Source organism: Pseudonaja textilis, chromosome 1, assembly GCF_049901715.1.
Source record: "Pseudonaja textilis isolate UNSWEBS1 chromosome 1, rPseTex1.2, whole genome shotgun sequence".
NCBI classification, from domain to species: domain Eukaryota; kingdom Metazoa; phylum Chordata; class Lepidosauria; order Squamata; family Elapidae; genus Pseudonaja; species Pseudonaja textilis.
This window is the reverse complement of record NC_141990.1, coordinates 121,958,931-121,972,052: the sequence shown is the minus strand read 5'-3', so window position 1 is coordinate 121,972,052 and position 13,122 is coordinate 121,958,931. Positions and strand designations below refer to the sequence as shown.

Here is a 13,122-nt window from a genome sequence, read left to right as displayed (position 1 = left end):
TGAGTCAGACTTTCACAGCTCTTTCTGTTTTAAATTTGGGGCTAGCCTCATGCTGTGCCAGAATGGTTTTTTCTTCATCCTGATTGGTTGGGAGTCTTGGTCTGTGTTTATTGGTCTTGGAGTTTGCTGAGTTCTGCTTGATTGGTGTTTCTAATATCTTCTGTCTGTTTTGTGGCAAATATACACTATACAGAAGCCTGATGATGGCAGATGAGATTCTGCCTACAGCACACCGGTGCCTGATTATGTAAAAGGGATTTATATGTACAGATAATCTTTGAGTTGCGAATGTAACACAGCCTTCCAATTATATTTGGAACCCGAGGATTTGTAGGATTGAATGAAGTAACTTGAACATGATCACTCCTTGCTTTGCTCACACATTTGCTAACTGAATGCATGGGTCATTAAATGCATTAAGATATCTCAGGGTGGGGAAAGCCTAGTGCTTCTGATCACCCAAGGCCTCCCCAAACTCACTCAGATATCTCATGCTTCCCCCCACCATCCTACCTGACCGGGTCACTTATCTTACTTAGATCTTGATGATCAATGGAGCTGTCTCCTCTTCAGCCTCTCTGCTGCAGTTTCATCTTGAGCAAGCAAGGCCCCCCTTCACAATGGCAAAGGGCTTTCCTCAAGGCCTTTACCACCATAAACCGCCTCCATTCTCAGCAGCAAAGACCTTGAGGAAAGCCCTTTGCCATTGTAAAAGGAGGCCTGGAGGGACATGCATCCCTCCCAGGCTCAATCCTTGATGGCAAAGGCCTTGAGGAAAGTCCTTTGATGCTGTAAATGGAGGCCCTGAGAGATGCACGTCCACCTCCTGGCCTCCATTCTCAGCAGCAAAGGCTGTGAGGAAAGGCCTTTGTCACTGTAGACAGAGGCCCTGAAGCCTCCATTCACTAAAGATCTTAAAGACCAAAAGAGGCCAAGAAACTGAAGGCTCTTCACAAAGTGAGTCTCCCCAGTCCCAGTCTTTGTGGCCACCTTGCGGGAGGGTTGTGTGGAAATAGGCAGGGTGGACGTTGCAGTGCACTGGTGCTATTTTACCGGTTCGGCCCTGTTCTGGCATACTGGTAGCGCCAAAGATCAGCTGAGACAGAACCAGTTCTCTCTGACGAGCTGCTGTTGGGCCTACCCACCTGCCTGGGTTCCTATACTGACCTTTATTCCCTGCTTTGGAAGTGCAGCTGCTTTGTGTAGCACTGCAGATTGCCGCATGTCAGCTGCTGAATCTACAGGGAGAGTTCAGGATTGCAGGAGGTGAGTAGGAAAGCCTCTGAGCGTGCGCAAAATGAGTGTTTGGCACACACGCACGCAAAATCTGTGCACCTGCAAAGAGTGCCCTCCAAGCCACGCCCACTGAACCGGTGGTAAACCACATTGAAACCTACCACTGTTGCAGTGCCTCTGTGATTGTTCTTAAGAGTGAATGACTGCCATGGTGCTGCAACATTTGTAACTTCAGGATTCTTGCAAGTGCTGGGGGAGTTATGTTGTAACTTCAAATGGTCACTAAGTGAACTATTGTTACTCGAGAATTACCTATAATGAGGGATCAGGTGCAAGTAGCACATTCAAAGCCAGTTACAACATTAAAATACTCGATGCAGTCATGCTTACATAGGATTTATAACTTATATACTTTAGACCGACTGATAAAGCTTGGTGCTTTGATCTGGAATTAAATATTTGGAAAGGTGCTTTACATAATTACAATTACAGAAAAGAGGACTCATTGTCACTGGGATACTATTTTGGTGGGGGGAAAATAGATGTTATGTATCACAGTGGCTATCCTTGTAATGGTTTAATGAAGCTGTTGGATTTATTTTTTGATTCCGATCTGACTTCATTTGAGGCAGTTGCCAATATACATATGCCTTTACCTCCAAGCCTACTTCATTTTAGTAAGCTTCACCATGTCTATCCCTTTCTGCTACTGTACTATTCATATAACTTATCCATATTTATTTATTATTCTTACTATTTATATAAGCTACCTTATAGGGGAGATAAACAGCATAAAAATTTAATAAATAAATAAATTATTATGGTTTTTAGATTTTTTTTTGGGGGGGGTCTGTTTTTATTGGCTGTTTTATTTATTGTTGTGTCCCGACGGTTCTTTCGGGGAAGATGCCCAGCTACTGATAAAGAAATAAATTTACAAAAAGTAAATTTCAAAAAGACAAACTAGACAAACTATCTCATTATTTCTTGTATGGAAAAAATGCAAATAATTATATTGATAAAATAATTAAGGAATCAGGCTTAGTTTGAACTGGGCCTGGCTGAGTTCTAGAAATTAATGCCTGGGAAATTCAAGTAGTTGACAGCATCAAGTCCATAGTGGAGCAGTTAAACAGCTGAGGGCCCACTGGCTTTCTTCTTTGTCCATAAAAGTCCACAGTGGAAGCAAATGAAGATTGTAGAAACTGTGAAGTGCCCAAGCAATCTTTTCTATATTTTTGTTTTATTATTTTTTTTAAAAAAAACTCAATGAACTTACAGCAGTAGTGAACTTCCTAACCAATAGTATCAACACTTTTAATTGTGCCTATGTCAATGGTGAGATGGTTGCAAACCAGGAAACTTTGAAATCAAAAGTTAAGATCACATCTGGATGTAATATATTAATACTTAATATTGTATACTCAGAAAAAAAAGTTTGATCAAAATTATAAAGGGGAGACTTAGAATAGACCCCTTTTAAACACTGTTATGCTTTAAAACAGAATATTCAAGTTGAACTTTCCTTTGATGATTTTATGGACATGTCCATATATTTTGCAATAAGTAAGTAGTATTGCCATTGCCTCCTTCTAGGATACATTTCAACTTTTCAATGTACACTATAGTAATAGTATGTACCCTGGAAGTCTCCCATCCAGGTATGAACCAGACCTGGCCTTGCTTAGCTACTGAACTGCCATGGGCAGAAATCTTGCATTTTTATCGATCTAAAATTCCAGTGCCCCCTTGAGTTGATTGTGTTATGAATATCTTTATGGAATACTTGCAGCATAAGAAATATCAATTCTAATAAGTTCCCTAACCTCAGAGTATGAGATAAACTGTATACTTAGTTCATCCTCTTCACAGGGATGTCAAACTAGTGGCCCATGGGCTGGATGCATTATGCGTAGGACATGCCTGCCCCAGGTCTGCGAATGGGAAAAACGTATGAAGCATCACGTGATGGCAACGTAATGCAGCGAGTTTGACACCCATGCTCTATAAGGTATCTGATTCTAGGGATGCGAGGATAATAGGATAGAGAGAAAAAAATACTGTAAAGTAATTTGATTCTAAACCATACAACTATTTGGTGGAAAGCTTCGGACTTCCACCTCCCCCTTGCCATTGTACAACTTGCATTGTGTATATTCTCTTTGCATACACCTGGTGGCTTACCGAGTCAAGGTTCTGCATGACTGAAGTGTAGATGAGTTTTTATTTTCCTTTGGTAAGGTAATTTTTGAATATGAAAAGCAGGATAGAGATTGGCATGCTAAAGTGTTCAATAGCAGCTCCCCGACATATTCAATAATTAATGGTAAGATACGTAATAACATTTGAAACCACTCTACTACAATTCCATTAACCCACGTAATGGATTGTGCATAATTATGACCATAATTGCTCCAATTTGTGCACAGGGCCTTTGAATCTTTGTTTGCTGGGTGCCTTGTTTGCTTTGTTTTGCTGGGAAGTTACTGTAGGATGACCATCTGTAATCTAAGTAGAAGGATCTGCAAAATTTTCACCCATTTCATTGTTTTTGTCACTCTTACTGGTGCAGTAAAAAGAGTATGTGTAAGGTACATGGCAGCTGCAAAAAATAAAATCCTATGATTTTGTATGTGTACATTTTTGCATAAAAGGTAATGAAGGGATGAGACCTTCCTATGGAAGTGCCCAAATAGTTATCCCTTTCATCTGCATTTTGTCAGATGAGTACCTTGCTTGTAAATCGAGTGAGCATTTGAGTGACAGGTAGATCTATGAATTGCCACAGCCCACGGACAATGCATACTTCTTGGATAAGCAATTTTTAAAATTATTCTATAGAATGGAGCAAAAAAGAAAATGTTGCCAGAAAAATGAATAGATTAGATCTGCTTGAAACTTGCTTTCTGCCTGATCTTTTTCTAAAATTAAATATGTAAATATATTAAAAATAAATAAATAAGACAGTGCCTTGATTAAGATCAATTTTGATGATAGGAGAGTGAAGGGATTAGTTCTGTTTGTTCTCCTGGATGAGAAAAGCGATTCTCATTTATTAAACAAAATATAATCCAGATTTAATATCATAACTATTGTTTACAGTAATTTAAAATGCCCCCCCCCCAAATTGCTGCCTTTTTATTAAAATGACAGTGATAATAACAATGGGACAAAACAACAAAATGGGATTCAGCAAGCAAAAGAAAATGTGGCAGAATATAGATATACAATCACAAAGAGAAACACCAACATTTCTAATAAGCGTGCTCAGGTTTACTTCCCAGAATGTTATTTTTCCCTTTTTTAAAAAAAAAAAAAATTTAACTTGTTTTTCTCTCTTAAAAAGTATTGCCAAAGCAGCGTTCTATGGATGAAGCTAATCTAGAAGAGCCGTGGTGGCGCAGTGGTTAGAGTACAGTACTGCAGGCTTCTTCTGCTGACTACTGATTGCCAGCAGTTCAGCAGTTCAAGTCCCACCGGCTCAAAGTTAACTCAGCCTTCCATCCTTCCAAGGTCGGTAAAATGAGGACCCAGATTGTTGGGGGAAATATGCTGACTTTGTAAACCACTTAGAGAGGGCTGTAAAAGCACTGTGAAGAACTATATAAGTCTAAATGCTATTGCTATTAGGAAAAGTTTGGAAATATAGTAATGAAATAGTGTTTGGAATAAAATTTGAATAAAAGTCTTTGCTGAGTTTAAGTCCCAAATCATCCTTGTGGATAAGCTAATGCATTGCTATGGGCTACAAAACTATTTAAACTTTTATAACTTGCGGGGGCGAGATTTCATTGGCTTAGAGATGCTGATTAGCTTCAGTATTTATGGTATTAGAAGCTGGTCTTTTAGTCTCCTGAAGCCATGTCACAGTAGAGGGTACATAGTGCCTTAAGGGGAAACAAAACCAGTCCTCTGCTAGGCAAACTCTGCACTTAAACTCCAGAACACGGAAAGAATCGCTACATGGGTTCAATACAATGATGGGATTCAAATTTTTTTACTACTGGTTCTGAGGGCATGGCTTGGTAGGCATGGAAGGGGAAGGATACTGTGAAATCTCCAGTCAGAGGAGCTATTTGCTGGTTCTCTGAACTACTCAAAATTTTCACTACCAGTTCTCCAGAACTGGTCAGAACTTGCTGAATACCACCTCTGGTTCAATAGGAGCTTTTATGCAGTTTCTCAGGTCAAAAGCAAACACAACTTTCCCTACAATTGCAATAGGGGGAGACTACAAAGTCCGAGAAAAAGAAACCACTGCTTTAAGGCATTTCAGAGGAGGCTAGGTTTTCATCCTGCATACCCTGAAGTAGGGTAAGTGGTTTGTCACCTTTAGTTTGTAATCATTCTGTGGTAATTTGGGTCTTAGTAAAATAGGTGACCCTAGAATGTGTGACCTCCTGGAGTCATTGACTTCAGCTTTTATCAAATAACAGGATTTAAAGCAGGCAGGATGTCAACACGCACAGGCCACACCCACCCCAGTTCCGCAAAGGTCAAAAACATCACAATATGTCACAACGCGTGACGTGACACGATCGATTTTGACACCATGTTCTATAATATAAAAGCGAAAAGGAAAGTTTGTAATGAATGTGGCCTCTATTTACTTTTCCTAAGTTTGTGTGTGTGATTGTGCTTTTCCTACAGTGTTTGTATTTGGAACCTGCCACTTCAATTCAGTCTGATATTGCAGTTCCTGAACTTGTACTTAGTAGATAAGCTCCACCCTATTTAGTTTTCTAAATGCTTAATATTTAAGGATGTTCCTGCAGAGAAGAATAGAAATCTGGGATAACTATTTTTTTTTTTCAGTAAGTTCTTAATTTAGTTGTTAAAAATCATTGTTACTTGGCTGGGTTGTGTGATGACTGGAATGGTAGGTAGTAATTTTTGGTTTAAAATCAGGCATAATTGGTATTAGGAAAAGCAGACAACTTTATTTTGAAGCTCACATAACACTACACAACTAGAATTGCCGGAATTTACCCTAACATCATACAATATACGGGCAATGAACTTTTAGAGCTCTTATAAAATGATTTAAAAAGGAATTTACACCTAATATATTTACTAGTCCTGTTAATTAAGTCAAGCAGCAAAATAATGATAGCTTTATGTAAATTTTGTGTTTTTAAAGAAATTGTCAAGTTATTTTAATCTTAAACCTGCTACCCTGAATCACAAGGATTTTTTCTGAATGTTTTGATTGCTCAGTGTTGTATCATGCAGACTATTTCTGCCTGATGATCCATGAGGAGCAAAAATCAAGGTGCTATAAATTGAAACATTCAAAATCAGTTTTCAATTTCCTTCCCTTTTTAGAGGCTCCAGGCATATCTCTGGAATGGATGATCAAGAGCACAAAATGAAGAGAATGTTAAAAACCTTATTCTTGTTAACGGATTAAAACTTATTCATAGAATAAGCAATGTGTGCATGGTCACATGTTTGTCTTTAACAATTGTTTTCAGGGGCTGTCACAGAGAAGAAGGAGTCAACTTATTCTCCAAAGTGTCAGTGGTCAGGACAAGAAGTAACAGATAGAAACTTATCAAAGAGAGAGATCCAATCCAGAATTAAGGAGAAATTTCTTGTCAGTGAGAAGAATTAGTCAGTGGAATGACTTGCCTCCAGAAATTGTGGATGCTCCAACCCCGGAGGAGTTAAGAGGAGATTTGTATGGAATAGAGAAGATCTATTGCCACGGGAAGCGGGTTGGGGTAGAAGACCTCCAAGGTCCCATCTAACCCTATTATACTATGTTCTATGTTCTCCAGTAAAAGCAGAGTGCAGTGAACAGTTGCCGAACTGTTATCTCTGGGCAGTACTACAGTCACATCTCTCCGTCTGTCCATCTGTCCGTCCATTTATCCATTTATTTATTGAATTCATTTGCTGTCCACCTTGCCACAAAGTGAGTCTTGTGTTTTTCTTTCCAGCTCACTTCTGGAGGCAGAAGTGATTCTATGGATGAAACTGGCTGGAGCCACTAACCAGAGGGAAGTAAGATGGAGCAGGATCCTTTTGGTATAGTACTTTTACTGTTAAATAAGACCCATCTGAATGAACATGGGACAGTCTTCTTGCATCCATTTATCTGCTTTGCTCTCAAAAGTGCTTCTGGATAAGCAAGGCAGGATTCAGGTGCCATTCAGGAAGAGGGTAAAAGAGTGCTAGAAGCACCAATGGAGTGAAAACACCTGTTTGCCTTCTTATTTATTTAGAAATTTTAACGGCTGCCCATCTTACCTCAGAGAAACTGTGGGTAGCTAATAATAATAACAATGCTTGCTCCTTCTGAAGAAAGTTCTAAAACATAGCAAAAGAGGGCAATCCCAGTTTGCTTTTATCTTCTTATCTGTATTTCTAAAGTCAACTATATGGGTCAACTCCGTAATGTTGTGATGAACTATATTATTTTAAGAGAGAATTCACCATATATATCACTCTTATATTTAAAAAATTACTCCAAACATTCCAGTTTGGCTGTTCCTGCTTTTCTAAAATAGAAGTTTCCAAGCAGAATTTTAAAAGCCATTAAAAAACAGCAACCCTATTAGCATTCACAACCTATTTTATTAATGGATATAACTGCATAATTTGAATAAGAATACCTATGTTTATATAGCACAGTGTAAGAGGGTAGAAGAATAATTTCCTTTATAAATTAGCAAAAGGAAAAGAAATAAGGCTATAATACCAAGGAAAGGTGGCTTAAAACATCTTTAAAAAGAATCCATTTATATACAGATAGTCCTTGATTTACAATCATTCATTTAGTGACTGTTCAAAGTTACAGTGACATTGAAAAAAAGAACTTATGACCATTTTCACACTTATGACCATTGCAGAATCCCCAGGATTGCGTGATCAAAATTCAGATGCTTGGCAACTGACTCATATTTATGGTGCTTGCTGTCTCCCAGGGCAGAGGTCTCCAACCTTGGCAAATCTAAGCCTGGAGGACTTCAACTCCCAGAATTCCTGGCTGGGGAATTCTGGGAATTGAAGTCCTCCAGGTTTAAAGTTGCCAAGGTTGGAGACCCCAGTCCCAGGGTCTTGTCATCCATCACCTTTTGTGATCTTCCCAGCCAGCTTCCGACAAGCAAATTCAATGGGGGAAACTAGATTTACTTACCAAATGCACAATTCCCTTAACAACTGCAGTGGTTTCCTTAACAACTGCAGCAAAAATGTCATAAAATGGGGCACAAGTCACTTAACAACTGCCTTGCTTAACCATGGAAATTTTGGACTGAGTTGTAGTGGTAAGTCAAGGACTATCCGCGATCATGCACTTCTTCAGAAATCAATCTGACTAGAAAAGGATGCATGATTCAAATTTTACTGTTATTTGCCGGTCAGCCGTTTCATAATCCAAGAGACTCTTCCTCATTTGGGAGATGGATTTATGTGTCTGTGGGCAAATAATTCTGGGTCATCATTTCAAGTTAGGCCTCGTCACTACAAAAAGATGGCAGAATTCTAAGCAGGTAAACACTGACTGTACCATATATTCCTCCCAAACTAGAAAATAAACATAATGGGCTTGGCTGCTCACTCCAAAACACTCTCGTGCATGACATTTTGTAAAAAGAGGAAAAAAGAAAGGAATCTCTAAGTTCAATTTATAAAGCTGTGGACTTCAGTATTACCCAAAATTCATAGGGTTCATTTCTCCCTGTTGGGGTTTATTGTTTTGCTGATATTCCTTGTAGTACTGATGTTTCTCTCAAGCTGAATTTTAAGGGGGCATCTGCATTAGAACCCTAGCTATTAGAAGGTGATTGAACTTCTTCCTCTTGAAAAATAAACGGAAATTAAAAATTATACCAAAGCAAAAACCCAAATGACTCAGAGTGTTTTACATAATAAAAAGTCAGAACAGAAAGATGTTCTTGGAAAGATAAGATATAATAAAACAAAATTATGACAAACTAAATCGTACAGACCACCTACCCACTATTGAAGGAAATAGCCCTGTGTTCAATGCCTATGGAACATCAGCAGGGTGGAATGCTATTGAATTAATGTCTACACCAGGGGTGGCAATTTTAAGACTTGTGAGTTTCAACTCCCAGAATTCCCCAGCTGGCATTGAAATGGTCTTAAAGTATGACATCACATTTATAAGATAATTGATCTTCTATTTGTTGGCATCAATTATTCTCTTACATACAGGTCAACCACCTCCACAAATAGGATGAGATAAAACAAAGAGCTTTACATCCCTTTCCTTCTTCCTTTAAAAAGGAGCTGTGCTGGAGCAGTGGTTAGAACCTCTGCCCACAACCTGGAATTTGAACCTGACAGGCTCAATGTTGACTCAGCCTTCCATCCTTCCAAGGTGGATAAAATGAAGAGCCAGATTGTTGGGGGCAATGTGCTGACTCCGTAAACCGCATAGAGAGAGCTGTAAAGCATTGTGAAGCGGTATATAAGTTTAAGTGCTATTGCTATTACTTTAAGAACATAAAACAGAAGTAGAGGAAATAGAGATGGAACAAGAAATGGGGAAGCTGTACCAAAAAAAACCAAAAAAACCCTGAAGCAAACCCAAACCCAAAGGGCAACAAGGACCTTCTTTTGCCAGTGAATGTTCCTAAAATTCTGAATATAGATAAAGGACTATTCACATGATTTATCTGAACATGATTGTGTTGTCCCCAATTCAGATCTGAGCCTGGCGCTGAAGCCAATGATGAACGCCAGACATGAGGTGCAGGTTTTCCGATTGCTTTTTATTGGAGTACTCCAAGGAAAAGGGCTCCTGGTCAAAATGCCAAGAGCCCAGAACAAAGGATTAAGTAAATTTTATACATTTTTCACAACAAGAGAAGGTGGGACAAAGCACAATATCAAGAAATATCATCTAATAAACATTTTAGTAATAATTCTACAATTTATTCTATTGGTCTCTAACTGTCCCTATTCCTAGGTCTTGGCTAATGAAATCCCTAGGAGTTATCTAATGTTCATTTGATTTGCTGCAGTGCATTCTCTATTTCTAACTTTTAGCTAAGGTATGCAAGTTGGCTAACTCGTATTACTTTTATCAGCTTTCCAATTAGCCAAGATTGTTACAAGAGTTACATCTGCATATCTTCTGTGGATAAGGATTCTTTGTTCTTGCCAGGCAGACATCATAATTACAGGATTCCTGATTTACTTTGAAGTGTGTGCCATGACCTGGGCTTTATTTTAGTAGATGGCCCATCATTTGTACACGTTATTTAAAAAGTTATATTATGACAAATTCACTGAACATCTAGATAATAAATACAACAATAAACACTGTCTAAACCCACAGAAAATAAAAAGCTGTACTATACAGGCACCTAGGCTACATGATCTAAAATACTTAGAAGGCTTGAATAAAGAAAAAGTTAATTCTCTTTTCCTCCTGGAAGACTCTCCTGTAATTGAAGTGCCACTGCCACTAATGCTCACTTTGTTTTACCTCATTTAACGAAGAAGTGCTTAAGCTCATGATAGATTTATACAGGAGAAAGTGTTTAAATCCCAGATTTAGTTACTTTCATTTAATAATCTTGTCGTTCTAATTAGATTGACTACAATTTCTGAGTTGTTTTTATAGGTACAACTCATAGTAATGTTAGAACTTCTAGTTTCTGAAAAAGGTTAAGAAAAAAATATGAACTTCTGAAAAGTAGTGATTACATTCTATTTAATCTGTACCCTTTTATGGAAATCTGAACCCAAAATATCTTGTCTAACTTATCTTCCAAGTACAGCTTCTGTCCTCCTGAATTATATTTCAATGATAGGAAAATATCTATATGCTTACTATAGGAAACAAGCCTACAAATCATCACTAATATATAACTATAATCAAAGCAGGGAAACTCTTGTATTCAAAACTTGTGAAAAAGAAATAATAGCCTGCATACACATTTACATAATTAGTTATGTTCTAATAAGAACAATTACTCTGTATTCTTGGTATTCAGCATCTCAATGCAGAAAGGCATGCTGTAGACATGGCTCAGTTTATTCTATTAACCTGACTAGGGATTTACTGATTTAAGAGTGTTCATGCTTTCTGAACTTTAGGCACGGTGTTTTCCTAGAATGACAAGATGAATTGTTTGAGGTGAAAGATGATTTGGGAATATTCACCGAGAAAGCAGTTTTCCAATGCCTTAAGATTTGAGTAGGTAATACAGTACAATAGACTTTAAAGTCACTGGGCAAAATTGATCTTTCTGTTAATAATATATATGATAGTTTGGAAAAAAATAGCATTTTATGTCAATCTTCTGGTACATCAATGGATTTATCAAATTAGATAAGACAAAACTGACACCAATAATTTATGTGCAATAACATAGTCTTGGGGGTGGGGGGAGGAAATCTCAGTAAAAGAATGTTTTTATTATTTGCAATTTATTTATTTAGCATGTGGCTTTTATTTGCAAGTAGTGTCAGGTCCTACAGTTTCCTCCAATTATTTTGTATCTGTGTCTTTCTTAGACTGTATTTAACGCAGAATCTGATTGATGCAGTTAATTTTTCAGTCTAATATGACTTTTTGTGATCATATCTAATGATAATTTTTAAAGATATTTTTACTTCTTTCATAATACGTTACATGGTAACTAAAGGATTGTCCCTAATTTAACAAACTTTGTAAAACCATGCTTCTGAATAAAACTGGAAAATACACTTAATTTATCTAACCCAGTAAAATTTCTGCACAATTAAGATTGTGAACCATCTGGAAGCTGATTAATTATTCTACCTTCTAATTCAAGTTTCAATTTACTGATTAAAGTCTGCCTTCCCCAGTCTGAGACCATCCAGATAGGTCGGGACTAGAACACCCTGAATTGCCTGCCAGCATGAGGAGGAAAAATTAATTAATTGAGATTCTGGGAAAAGACAAAATGCCACATTAGGAAAGGGATTAAAAGTGAAACTGCCAATATTGCAGTACAATCTGCCTTTAAGTCAGTGTTGACTCCTGGCAGCTTTCTTAGCAAGGCTTTTTTCAGAAGTAGCTTGCTACTGCTTCCTTCCTAGGGCAGGGAGAGAGCTTTGTGCCCAAGGTAGGATTAGAACTCACACTCTCCTAGTTTCTAGCCAGATGCCTTAAACAGTAGACTAGGGGTGTCAAACTCAAGGCCTGTGGGCCAAATCTGGCCTGAGTGTTAGTTAGATCTGGCTTGCGGGGAAACAGCAAAAGACCTACCTGCGGTGCCTCTGCTAGCAAAAATGGGCCTTGGGAGGGCTGCATGTGGTCTCTGGGGCTCCGTTTTTGGCCATGATGGCCTCCTACACCCTCTGCCAGTGAAAATGGAGCTTGGGGAGGCATGTGTTCGGCCTGTCCAGGCTCTGTTTTCACTGTCAGAGAGCTAGAAAAACAAACTAAAACCAAAACAAAAGGATAAATGTTTCTCCTTTTGCATTTGAGCATGCAAGAAGGGACAGGAAAGGATAAAGGGAAAGAGGGGGAAAAAGAAGGAAAGAGAGCAAGGAAGAAAAACTAAGGAAAGAGGGGAAGAAAAAAAAGGAGAATGAAGAGGGAAGGAAAAAGAAGAGAAGGAAGGAAGGAGATTATAATGAGAGTGAGAGACGGTCTGAGGGAAGTCCTACCTTAGCACTTGACCACCACAGGTGACCCCAACATGAGTGATGTTGAACTGGCCATGCCCATCCTGGCCACACCCACCCCAGCCACACACACCCTGCCCCCCCTGAGGTCAAACACAACCCTGATGTGGCCCTCAATGAAATCAAGTTTGACACCCCTGCACTGGACTAACCTGGCTCTCACTTCTTTCTACATTCAAAAAAAGACTGAATTAGAGCTGGAAAATGTTCAGAAGAGGACAACCAAAATAATCAGGACTCATGAGAAAA

The 13,122-nt window shown here is 38.5% G+C and overlaps 1 protein-coding gene and 1 long non-coding RNA gene across 10 annotated transcripts in view; one reads left to right on the top strand and one right to left on the bottom strand.

Annotated features, from left to right (window-relative positions):
* Nucleotides 1-13,122, bottom strand: part of KHDRBS2 (KH RNA binding domain containing, signal transduction associated 2) — a 462,416-nt gene that overhangs the window by 16,194 nt on the left and 433,100 nt on the right. The window lies entirely within an intron of this gene.
* Nucleotides 1-13,122, top strand: part of LOC148127794 (uncharacterized) — a 120,376-nt gene that overhangs the window by 104,550 nt on the left and 2,704 nt on the right. For 2 of the 5 annotated variants that reach the window (XR_015740017.1, XR_015740026.1), the window contains one exon: nucleotides 7,196-7,266. The exons of 1 other annotated variant lie outside the window; for it this stretch is intronic. This is a non-coding gene — a long non-coding RNA (uncharacterized LOC148127794). Of the gene's footprint in view, nucleotides 1-7,191; nucleotides 7,267-9,420; nucleotides 9,587-9,914; nucleotides 10,270-13,122 lie in introns of those variants that run through there. 2 more of the 5 variants (XR_015740020.1, XR_015740018.1) reach the window with 2 other exon arrangements.